At 39.9% G+C, this 12,847-nt stretch overlaps 1 protein-coding gene across 4 annotated transcripts in view; it reads left to right on the plus strand.

Annotated features, from left to right (window-relative positions):
* MACROD2 (mono-ADP ribosylhydrolase 2) overlaps positions 1-12,847 on the plus strand; it is a 2,147,232-nt gene that overhangs the window by 999,253 nt on the left and 1,135,132 nt on the right. The window lies entirely within an intron of this gene.

A 12,847-nucleotide genomic window follows, 5' to 3' on the forward strand; every position in this document is an offset into this window, starting at 1 on the left:
GTTGTATCTAACTCTTTGTGAAAACAGGAATGTAGCATTCCAGGCCCCCCTGCCCTTCATATGCCCTGGAGTTTGCTCAAATTCATACCCATTGAGTCAGTGATGCTATACAACCATCTCATCCTCTGTCACCCCCTTCTCTTTTCACCTTCAGTCTTTCCCAGCATCAGGATTTTTTCCAGTGAATCAGCTCAGGGGTTCACAGTATTGGAGCTTCAGCTTCAGCATCAGTCCTTCCAATGAATATTCAGGGTTGATTTCCTTTAGGATTGATTAGTTTGATCTCCTTCCTATCCAAGGGACTCTCAAGAATCTTCTCCAGCCACAATTTGAAAGCATAAATTCTTTGGCACTGAACCTTTTTTACAGTCAGACTCTCACATCTGTACATGACTATTGAAAAAATCATAGCTTTGACTATACGGGCCTTTGTCGACAAAGTGATTCTCTGCGTTTTAGCATTCTGTCTATGTTGGTCATAACTTTCCTTCCAAGGAGCAAGTGTCTTTTCATTTCATGGCAGCAGTTTCACCATCCGCAGTAATTTTGGAACCCAAGAAAATAAACACTGTCACTTTTTCCCCCTTCTGTTTACCATGAAGTGATGGGACCAGATGCCATGATCTTAGTTTTTTGAATATTGAGTTTTAAGCCAGTTTCTCATTCTCCTCTTTCACCCTCATCAAGAAGCTTTTTAGTTCCTCTTTACTTTCTGCCATTTTAGTGGTATCATCTGTGTGTCAGAGGTTGTTGATATTTCTTCTGGCAATTTTGATTTCAGCTTGTGATTCATTTAGCCTGGCATTTTCATGGTGGACTCTGCATATAAGTTAAATAAGCAAGGGTGGACAATGTACAACGTTGTCGTGCTCCTTTCCAAAGTTTAAACCAGTCATTTATTTCCTGTCCGGTTCTAGCTATTGCTTCTAACTGTTGGTTCTAACTGTTGCTTATAGGAGATAAATGCTAGGAAATAAGTATTTTGAAATTTCTATTGAAGTGGCCTCAATGGTCCCCATCACAGAAATAGACTTTTTTTTTTTCTTAACTTGGTTAATTCACCAGATATTTACAGTGTTAACAGAAACCACAAAGGAGTCACAAATCATTTCTTGTCCAGACAATGGACAGTGGGGTTAAATCCTCTAACCTTACTACCTTTTCCACTTTGTCATTATTGGTCCCTGGGTTGAGCACATATTCGTTGGTCATTAGCCACCATCTGGCTGTGTGACCTTGTAAAGGTCACTTACAAGGTCTCTAGACTTTAATTTTTTCCTCATAAAAGGTGGAAGAAACATGATCCCCGGGGATCACTTCACCTCCAAAACCCAATGCCAAGGTTCTATGATGGTTTAACCATCTGGTTAACCTTTGAGAATAAATGAGAAAGAAAAACAAATTTGCAACTTTGCCAACAATGTCTTTTCTCTCCATGGCTGCATAAAAGCTGCCCAAGTTGCCCCTGAAGTGCAAAGGATGAAATTCCTATTTTATTTGAATTAAGACAGGATTATAGGAAAATTTGTAAAGTTTTTATTTCTCACTATTCTTCAGGGATTGGTCTAGACTGGAATATTCATTGGGGCAAACATTGAACTCCAGTGATATATATATGTACTTTCATTATGTACTGAAGTATAAGTTGGCATAAAAGAACCAACAAAAAAAATCAGTACAGTTTAGTATTGGTTGACAGTAAGAGGAAAAGAAGTATTCTCTGAAGATGAACAATAATGTCTTATTAACAGATTTTTTAGAAGAGCATAGCTTCAATTGTTTATTTAGGAAGTCTACCTCCCAATACTTTGAACTTCATGTAAAGATAATTCTTTTTTTTTGTAAATTATGTGAATTGTGTTTCTACAGAAATGTCAATGTTTGATCAGGAGTTGTTGTTGTTGTTTGTTTTTACACAAATGCCAATTTGAGAGGTCAGCTAGTTCCATGAGTCATTTTACTCAATCAGGAAACTTAAGTAGTAATTTTTATCTTTTGTTCTCATGCTGGAAATCCTTCAAAGTGAAGCTACTCATTCTGATAAAAAAGAAAAAAAAAATGAGCTAGACAAAACAGATTTCAGTTTTGTCTCTAAATTAACTCAGTGGTTTTGATGTGTCCTCAAATATTCAGAGGATCACTTCCCCATCTGTAAAACAGGCATAATAACACTTTGTTTTCAGGACTATTGTGTGAATGAGATAACGCATCTATGTGCAAGTTGACCCCTGCCACATGGCAATAACATTTATGGAGTGCTTGCCATGGGCCTGATGCCTTTCTAAGCGCTTAACATATATTACTTTATTTAATCCTCCCAGCAACTCTATACATGGATGCAATCATGTTTTCATTTTATAAATGAAGAAATAGAAACAAAGAGAGCTTGTATAATTAGCCACAGTTAAATAACTATCCAGTGGCCCAAAAAGTTCCTTTGATTAGTCAGTATGGTGTTCAATACAGTTCTTGGTGGAAATGAAAAATGTGTCTTTTATTTTTACTTTAAACCAAACCAACTTTTTGACCAATGCAATACTAAGCATCAGAACCAAGATGCAAGTTCTCATGGTTTTTTGCTCTAGGGATGGTATTTTTGATGCTCCGCTATCCTGTACCTCAACAAATACTCAGAATGTGGTCACTATTTTTATTGACTGTGATGATATACACAAAGCACTGAGTGTAGAGCCTGACTGGGAATCCAGGTGTCTTCCTTGTTCTCCCTCTCGCTTACTCAGGACAATCAAGCCTTCAGTGTCTCGTGTCTATTCCCCCTTCTAATCCTGATCCTTCTGTCTGATCCACTTTGTCCATTGCTCAAGGCTAGAGCAAAGGTCTCCCCTCTTGGCCTGCTGGGTCCAGTACTGAGGCGAGCCAGCCTTGGTCTCTAGCCTCTTCCCGCTTCCAGCCACACACCTGGAAATGTGAACACACATCCTTTTCTTTTCACCCTCAGCCTAGATAAATTCTGCTTTTTCTTCATCTCAGTCCAAACACCATTCCTTTAGAGAAGGCTTGCTGTAATTCTAATCATATGTATATGTATGTACCTGTGTATGTGTATGTGTATTTCAAACAAATAAAGGTCCTCAAATAATGGGACATAGTAGAGATAGACAGTCTGAATATTCTGGTGGTAGTAATACAACCCTTCTTGGAATGATGAGACCTTTTGAAATAGGGTTCATGTAACAGTGGAATGAGCCAGTGTTTCTGACTTGTGGAAGGTGGTCTAGTTGCTAAGGCACAGCCCACAGCACCAGCTTCCATTCAGGTGGATGCCGTCCAGCGATGAACTGAAATACCTACTCAAGTAAAATAGAACTCTGCTCTGAAAGGCTTTGTGACTGATTTGTTTTCTTCTCCTTTAAGGAATTTCATTTTGATGAACCCACCCACCCCATCTTTTTGAGTTTTAGAGCTGTTTCAGAGGTTAATTTTAATCTGATTCCACTTGCATTTTTTAACACCAGAGATTGGAGGGGAGGAGGGTCCAATGGGTCTTTTTAAAATGGGCCCCGGGATGGCATTAGTTTTTTTGTTGTTTAGTTTATTTTGCTGTTGTTGTTTCTCTTTTTGTTTGTTTACTGAATCTCCGATTTTACTTCCCTTGGGCTGTTAGGCAAAGATGAGACCATCCCCAGGAATAGAGATTTGCTTAGTTACTTCTGTGTCTTGGAAGTTCTCCAAGACTCCAAAATAAAGTAAAAACTTTATTTTTCTTTCCTCTTTTAATGACATAATCAGCTGCTACTTTAGTTTAATGAGAAAAAGGGCAGGTTACATGACATCAAGAAAAAAGAAACTGCTAGATGGTCATGGTGGGCAAGTTGTTCAAGTGGGATATAATAATTAGTAAGTAATTCAGTCAGTCAGTTCAGTCGCTTAGTTGTGCCCTACTCTTTGTGACCCCATGAACCACAGCACGCCGGGCCTCCCTGTAATTAGTACAGGTCTGATGTATCGCAAAATGGTAGGGAAGAGGGAAGGAAATTTTGGATTGGAGACAAATAGCTGCAATTTAAGAATAATGAATCCAAAAGCTCTGAAGTAAGACATTTATGGACATTGTATTTGATACAGGGTTCCGGAGGTGTCCAATCTGAGAATTAAGAATTTAGTGAAGGAGCCAAATCATTTTCTTTGAACCCCACTCACCATGGTCCACTCCTTACCTCCAAGCTTTCTAGCTTAATGGTCGTGTGTGTGTGCTCTGTCGCTTCAGTTGTGTCTGACGCGTTGCTTTCCCATGGACTGCAGCCTGGAAGGCACCTCTGTCCATGGGATTTTCCAGGCAAGAATGCTGGAGTGGCTTGCCATTTCCTTCTTCAGGGGATCTTCCCCACCCAGGGATAGAACCCACATCTCTTATGTCTCCTGTATTGGCAGCTGGGTTCTTTACCACTGGCACCACCAGGGAAACGCCAACTTCCTTCCTCGACATACCAAAGGTCAGATAAGAGTAAGAAAGATGGAATCTAGAAACTGATGAACCTGTTTTCCGGGCAGCAATGGAGACGTAGACATAAAAGACTTATGGACACGGCAGAAGGGAAGGAGGAGAGGGTGGGACAAATGGAGAAAGTAGCATGGAAGGGTGTACACTTCCAAAGGTAAAATAGATAGCCAATGGGAATGTGCTGCGTGACTCGGGGAACTCAGCCTGGCGCCCTGTAACAACCCAGAGGTGTGGGATGGGGCGGAAGGTAGCAGAGGGGCCCTGTGTATACCTGTGGCTGCTTCATGTAGATGTGTGGCAGAAGGCAACACGATATTTTAAAGCAATTATCCTTCAATTACAAATAAATTTAAAAAAAAGAGTAAAAAGGAAAGGTCAGTTTGGGATTCTGCTAACCTTTCATTGTCTCTGGGAGTTAACAAGTCATGTTTAAAACGGGATGCTTTAATTTAGCTAACATGGCCATTCTGAGGTAACTATGAAGAAATATTGTGAATCACTGCACTCTTGAAATGGGTGGAAAGAATCAAAGGTATTCCAGACCAGTGAGAGTTTTCTTAGGAACTCACAATATTGTCATTTTTAAATGCCTCCAAAGATAGTCAAAGAGTCTGTCTCCAGCTGATATATGACCCCTCAATCAATTGCATTCTGAGCTCCCGACTTAGATAATTCAGCAACATTTTCACCTCAGGATGACAAAGCAAACACGGGTCCTGAACTTTGCCTCTTGAACTACATTTTTCTCCATGATGCTTTTTGGAATCCCCTACAGATGTTTTCACTACCAGCATGTCGAGGAAGGAAGTTCACCCTGACTCATAACTCTCTGTTATTTCCAGGGGGGTGATCGTTTGTCTCCTCCATCCATCTGCCTGCCTTTGTCTCTAGCAGTGAGATGTGTGTAGGAAGTTCTGTATGCACTTGACAAGCCTCTTGGGTCACAGCAGAGGGGACTGCTTATCGGGGCCACTCAGAGGAGGCTCACCTTGCAAAAGAAACTTGTCAAGACCCAGTTGTCAGCAAGATGGATTAACAGGAGCTTCCAGTTGATGGAATAGCTCTCTGGTGACCTAATGAAGGTAGTCAGAAATCTTAGCTTTTTTTTTTCCCCTTTATTGACTGATAAATGATTATGATTTTTTATAAGAAATGCCAAGTATTAAAAATCTTGTAGTAATTAAGTAAGGTATGTGGGAGTCGTCATTCCCTGTGGCCTTTGCTTTTTAACCTTTAGATTTTATCTGGACAAGGAAGTTGTCCTCAGTGAAGATGGACTTCAGATTTGGCATAGAAACAGCTGCTGGGCTCTTCCTAGGCCACTGAAGACATGGCACCTGGCCCAGTCTGAATGGCTGTTCTTTGCTGGTTGCTTGTTTAAATAAAGGTCAAGTGAAAATTCTCTCTCTCCAGTCTTCACTTCAGGAAGGAATAAGGGAGTGACTACAATGTTATCTTCAAATGAGCATTTCCTTTTTTCCTTAGGCATCTCTTTATGGCCCTAATTAAAGTTAATGAATGACCGAGGATAGGACAAGGGCTGAGGGCAATATAGCTCGCCTGAGGTTCCCCAGAGCTGCACATTTTTATGGGAAATGACCTTTAGTTCCTGGATCCATTGTTAGGCAATCTCTTAACTATAGACTTTATCTTTCCAAAACATCCAAATCACATGTTAGCCAAACAACTTAGATGCCTTTCTAAGTGCTGGGGCTCTTCAGTCAAGTGAGCCAAAGAGTCTAAAGTTTAGGTAAATAAAAGAATGTGTTTCACAAACCATTCTTAACCTTAGGTGTTGGTGAAAAGGCTCTGAGAAACCAACGAACACGTTCAAGGAAAAAAAAAAAAAAAAAAAAAAAATATATATATATATATATATATGATTCTGAGCTTCAAAACATAAATATAAATCAGGCGAAAGTAGAGGTGCCCTGATGGGGCGCCTGTGGGCGGGGGCGGAGCTGGGGGTCCTGGGGCTCAGCTTGGTGAAGTTGCCTCTGCCATGTGCTCCAGGCTCTCTTCTGCCCACCCCACCCATCACCTCCTGAGAATCTCAGATGACCACTGAACCAAATCCTCATTCAAAGGGAAAACTTTTTCATGGTCTGCTAATATAAAAAATATGCTTTGGCAGCAACTTGCTCTTTGGAGCCCATGGTGCTGTTAGATAGTATGGTATAATAGATTCTGGCCTGAGTCTTTGACGCTTTTCCCCAGAACTCCTGCATAAAGACAAGAGGTGGTATCCTTAACCTCAAGCAGCTAAATATTCTATTTCTCTGAAACTGCCATTTCCAAAGAGTTTTGGAATCACCTATGGCCTATTTAAAAGCCATAGGGGGGAAAAAAGTTAATTTAATTTTCTTTTATAGTCCCTTTCATTTTTCATCCTTAGGAGTAGCAGTGTTTCTAACTGTTAAAAGCAAGTACTTTGGAGTCTCAAATCTAACACTTGATTTATGGCAGTTTGTCTAACCGAGGGCCTCAGTTTTCTCATTTCTAGAATGGGATGGTGATTAAACCTGCTTCAGAAAGCTGCTCTGAGGATTAAAGGCAGAGAGTTTAATCCAGTCCTTGGCAACTAGTAAACATACAAAATGTGTTACCTACTATTCTGATCAGTGTGGTTCCTGTCATTGTTATTACTAAGCAACTTGTCCACATACTTTTTTTCACTACACTTGGCTCTGAATTCTTCTAGACTATTTGGAAGCATGAAGTGTATTTGCAATGTGCAATTCTTTGTATCACTATTTCAGAGGTTTTGAAGAATAAGTTGTAGGTTTGCTTGAAAGTGAACGTGTTAGTCTATTGGTATTGTCCCATTCTTTGCAACCCCATGACTGTAGCCCTCCATGCTTCTCTGTCCATGGGATTTTTCAGGCAAGGATACTGGAGTGGGTTGCCATCCTATTCTGGAGGGGATCTTCCCATCGAACCCAGATCTCCTACATTGCAGGCAGATTCTTTACTGTCTGAGCCACTTCTAAACACATGTTGAACAGAAACGACACTGTTGATTGGATTCCAGCTTCTGAAGGGGAATATGGTATGGAATATGTTATAAAAGAACAGAAAATTAGTTTACTAATCCATTAAGCAATTTATCCACATATTTTTTTTCACTAGACTTGGCTCATGATTTTTATACAGTTTCCTAGTAGATACATCTCATGGTTTTTATACAATTTCCTGGTTTCACTAACTTGTAAAATATGTGTTAAGTATCTGTCAGATGAATTGAGAATCAGTTCTGTGTGCTGGATTCTGTGTGAGATCCAGTGTCGTGTACAACTTCAGAATGTTTTTGATAAGGTTCATTCATGGTCCGGACTTAACACTTAAGGTAAAATCTCACAAGCAGAAGTTTTAGAAATCATTTCATGTCTAGTCTAAATTCAGGGATAAGGAAGCCTTCAGCATGAAGCTGTGGAGCTGGGAGAGATTAAGAATTACCTCCCCAGCTTGTTTTCAGAGAGAAGATCCTCTGTCCTCAGAAATGGAAGGATTGAAGTTAATGTGGGAATCTTGACGAATATTTTACAAAAGTCAAGTTTTACACATATTAAGCAGACCCATCACCCTGAGGTTCTGGGTGATGAGCAAGGCAGCCAGTTTTGCCAGAGAAGGTTGAAATTCTCTAGAAGGATGATTATGACTCTGTACAATTGTCTTCCTGAAACTCAAAGGGAGGAAATGTTTCTTCAGAAGCTCCTGCAGGAGTCTGTATCTTTAAGTGGGATTGATGCCTCATGTAGTGCTTGTCTCTGAAAATATAATTTATTTCACTGCAGACTGAAAACTGAAGATTTGGCATATCTGAGTGGTCCATCAATAGAGCTTTACACAGACCACTCTCTGCACAGGTACTTGGTTTTAAAGGTCACAAGTCCAACATCAACTCTAGCTTGAAAACTATCTAACAAAGCTCATTTTCAAGCAGAATTTCTCCTGGTGGGAAGCTGATGAAATACAAGGGCTCATATGTGAGTGTTACTTTTAAATGTTTATTTAAAACATCTCTGTCCAGAATTCTTGAGGACATTTAAAGGTACTGGTTAATATTTAAATTATTTACTCTAAGTAATTCTGTACATTTCACATAAGAATATGCATTTATAGAAATTAACAAAGATCAGATTAGAAGAAGAAAGTGGTAAGTTTTTTATTAGAAAAAAATAATATACAGGTGAATTAATCAATAAACATCTGTGAATATGTGGTATGTATGAAGTAGTGCCAAGATGAAAGAAAGTGAAAGTCACTCAGTTGTGTAGGACTTTTTGTGACCCCATGGACTATACAGTCTATGGAATTCTCCAGGCCAGAATACTGGAGTGGATAGTCCTTCCCTTCTCCAGGGGATCTTCCCAACCCAGGGATCAAGCCCAGGTCTCCGGCACTGCAGGTGGATTCATCACCAGCTGAGCCACAAGGGAAGCCCAAGAATACTGGAGTGGGTAGCCTATCCCTTCTCCAGTGGATCTTCCCGACACGGGAATGGAAATGGGGTCTCCTGCATCACAGGCGGATTCTTTACCAATGAGCTATCAGGGAAGCCCGAGTCTCTGTCTTTAAGTGGCGTCTGCGTCTGTAAGTGGGATATATGATATATGTGGCAAGTGCCGAGATATGTGTGGATATGTGTGGATATGCATGTGTGTTTGTCAGTTAAAGTTTTGAAAAAGTCTTTCACCATATAGTAACAAAGAAAATTTAGACATTTTGGAACAATCCCAATTGTATATTCCTCCTCTGGATGAAAGAATCGTATGCAATAATGCCATATGATGAAAAAATAGGCAGATCAACCTGATAATATTTTCAGAATAGAGAAATTTTCTGAATGAAGGAAACTCATTTTGCTATTGTTTTGAATCTTATTAATAATTTGAAATTTTGGGAAAGTCCCTAACAGTCCAGTGGTTAGGACTTCACCCTTCACTGCTGGGGCCCAGTTTCAATTCCTGGTCAGGGAACTAAGATCCTGCAAACTGTACAGCATGGTCAAAAATATGTGTGTGTATATATATATGTGTGAAATGAAAGTGTTAGTCACGCAGTTGTGTCCGACCCTTTGCAACCGCATAGACTGTAGTCCTCTAGGCTCCTCTCTATGGAATTCTCTAGGCAAGTATGCTGGAGTGGGTTGCCATTCCCTTCTCCAGGGGATCTTCCCAACCCAGGGATCAAACCTGGGTCCATATATACATATATATGTATATATATAAATACACATTGTGTGTATATGTATGTGTGTGTATGTATATATATATGCATAATGTATATATATACAATTATGTATAATGTGTATATGTATTACATATACATATACCTTATATATAATTTGAAAATTTTAATATAATCATTAAAACATTAAATATTTAAAGATAATTTTTTGGAAGTTTACCTTCTTCTGCAATTTTCTGGAAGAGTTTGAATAAGATAGGTGTTAGCTCTTCTCTAAATTTTTGGTAGAATTCAGCTGTGAAGCCATCTGGTCCCGGGCTTTTGTTTGCTGGAATTTTTTAAGTAGTTTTTTTGTTTGTTTAGGCTGTGCTGGGTCTTCACTGTTGCGTGGGCCTTTCTCTAGTTTCAGCCTGTGGGAGCTACTCTCTAGCTGAGGCACATGAGCTTCTCACTGCGGTTGCTTCTCTTGTTGCGGAGCACAGGTCCTAAGGCATAGAGGATTCAGTAGTTGTGGCTTGTGGCCTCAGCAGTTGCAGCTATCCACCTCTAGAGTACAGGCTCACTACTCGTGTTGCATGGGCGTAGTTGCTCTGCAGGATCTTCCCAGATGAGGGGTCAAACCCACATCTCCTGGGTTGGCAGGCAAATTATTTACCATTGAACCACCAGGGAAGCCTTGAGATAAAATATTGTTAAATAAATTTTTAATTAAAATATTTTGTTGAATAATTTAAAAAGTCTCTAGGGCTCTCCATATACTGTGGTCAAAGCTGTAACCATTCTGGCGCAAAAGCAGTGGTCTAAAACGATGCTCAGGTTGGATTGGTTTTGATAAACAGCTGTGGATTAGGTGATGCAGAAAGTTACGCTGATCATTTGCCTGGAATCCGCCAGTTGGCTTGGGATTTCACTGGAAGCCATGAATCCTGAACTTCAGAGAGGAGCCAGCTCACCTATATCAATGAAAGGATTTGGAAATGTGATCTTCCTGAGAGTTAACAAGAGATTATTATTATTATTATTATTATTATTATTACTAATGGGAAGTGTAATAGATAAAATTGAATTTAGAAAGTATGTGATTGGAATAGTGCTGCTACAGGAGAGGCACAGTTTACTTGAGTTAAGAAGCTAAGGGTTGTTATTTTAGAGTTGTAGATTGACAGAGGTCAACATGATATTTTAAAGCAATTATCCTCCAATAAAAAAAATAAATAAAGTGAACCAAACTGGGCGGGGGGGGGGAGGGAAAGATGCTGTAGATTTGCCAGTCTGCTCTATTTGGACACCTTTGGAGATAAGATCTGGGATCTTTGCTTAGAAAACTGTGTGTATGGACCCCGTTTCTGCAAAGACCAAGAGAACTGAGAACTTTGTTCCTTATCCTTAGTCTGTAGAGTCGTTTTGAGAGTCAGAATCTCATTAGCAGCTTTCAGCTGAAGAGAGGCCCCTTGAGGTGTTAGCAGAGAAAGGTGCCACTGATTACTCACAGGCATTGATCTGGGCCCCCTTAGATCACAGCCAGGGCGGGGGGTAGTGGGGGATGTGGCAGCATATTCGTCTTTGGAGATTGCCCTGGATTCTGGACTGGGCACTCCATACAAGTTCCAACTGGCCGGAGAAGTAGAAGCTGGGTAAAATGAAAAGAAATAAAAGCAGCCAAGACTATAGAGCCAGAAAGCAAGATTAAGAAGGGGCGGGATTCTGTATCTTTTTAAAAGACAGTGCTTTTTTCCCTTTATTTGTTTAGTCTCCATGTGATATTTTTCAGTCTGTTGTAAAGGCGCTTCTCACCATCTACACAGCTGACTGGGCCAGCTGCTGCTTTTGGTGTCCACTTGAGGATGGGGAATCACACTTTCAGACACCTTCCGCCATCTCCAGTTCTTCATAAACCTTGAATGATGTCAGTAAAAACATCAAGTTAAAAAAAAAAAAATTCCCAAGATTTTGGTCACTGCCTGTACATGGATAGAAGTCTTTTGTACTGGGAGTCACTGATACAGTTAACAATAACTTTGCATCATGTCTTAAAGACCTGAGTACACATCAAACACCTATATCCCAGTTCTTGGGTAGACTCCAACTAAGTCTTATAGTAAGGGAAGTCCTCAGCCTCTGCACTGAATACACTTAAGCCTTAATTTTTGTCAGACTTCCTTGAAAGACAGACCTTAGGGATTTATTTTGTGTACTTTGCAAAGAAGCACACTGCAGCTTAAAAAGACACAGTGCTCTTACTGTCTCTTAGTTGGAAAGACAGAGTTAGGGTAAGGACCCAGTTACCTTATATCCACACTTCAATTTGATTTATTGAGTTATTACTGGTGCGTTGCCTATTTCAAGAAGGGATTTAATGCAAACTACAAGTGAAGTTCTCTTTCAAAATAGATCTGACTTCTGTGGAGCAAGATGAACCTGTAAAAGGTAAGGGCAAAGCAAGGTGAAGAGTTTTAGTTGACAGTGGAACAGAGCCTGCATTTTTTTGAGCATAGCCTAGAATTGGACTCACTTATCCTGTTGGTACCACCTCAATTAATGCTTCAAGTCAGCAGGTACACAATGAATAAAAATGTTCAGGATGTTTGGATCAAAATGGTTACAACTGTGAACAATCATTCACTGATTCATCCAGCATTTATTGTGTCCCCACTAGGTGTCAGGAACATTGATTAACCCTGAATGTACTCCTATATACAAAGCATTCATGATTTTTGGCATATGTGCGAGTGGAGAGTGATAGATACAGGTGTTAACATATCTATGAACATAAAATTATAGTAATAACTATGTTAAATATAGGGCTTCCCAGGTGGTGCTAGTGGTAAAGAACCCACCTGCCCATGCAGGAGACGTAAAAGTCACAGGTTCAATCTCTGGGTTGGAAAGATGCCCTTGAGTAGGAAATGGCAACCCATTCCAGTATGTTTGCCTGGAGAATCCCTCCCATGGACAGAGGAGCCTGGAGGGGTACAGTCCATATGATCACACACAAAAAAATCAGACACGACTAGAGAGACTTAGGATGCAGCATGTGTTAGATATGGCAGCCAATTAAAAAATTGTTTTTTCATCTATTATAGAACTTATTTGAAGCTATCCAGTAGAGAAAGATCATGCATTTATTTCTTATAAATGGCTTTAGAACCACTTTTGTTAAGTGAAATCTCTTCTTAAAATATGAAGTTCCCATCT

The sequence above is a fragment of the Cervus elaphus genome, chromosome 23 (assembly GCF_910594005.1).
Source record: "Cervus elaphus chromosome 23, mCerEla1.1, whole genome shotgun sequence".
Classification (NCBI taxonomy): domain Eukaryota; kingdom Metazoa; phylum Chordata; class Mammalia; order Artiodactyla; family Cervidae; genus Cervus; species Cervus elaphus.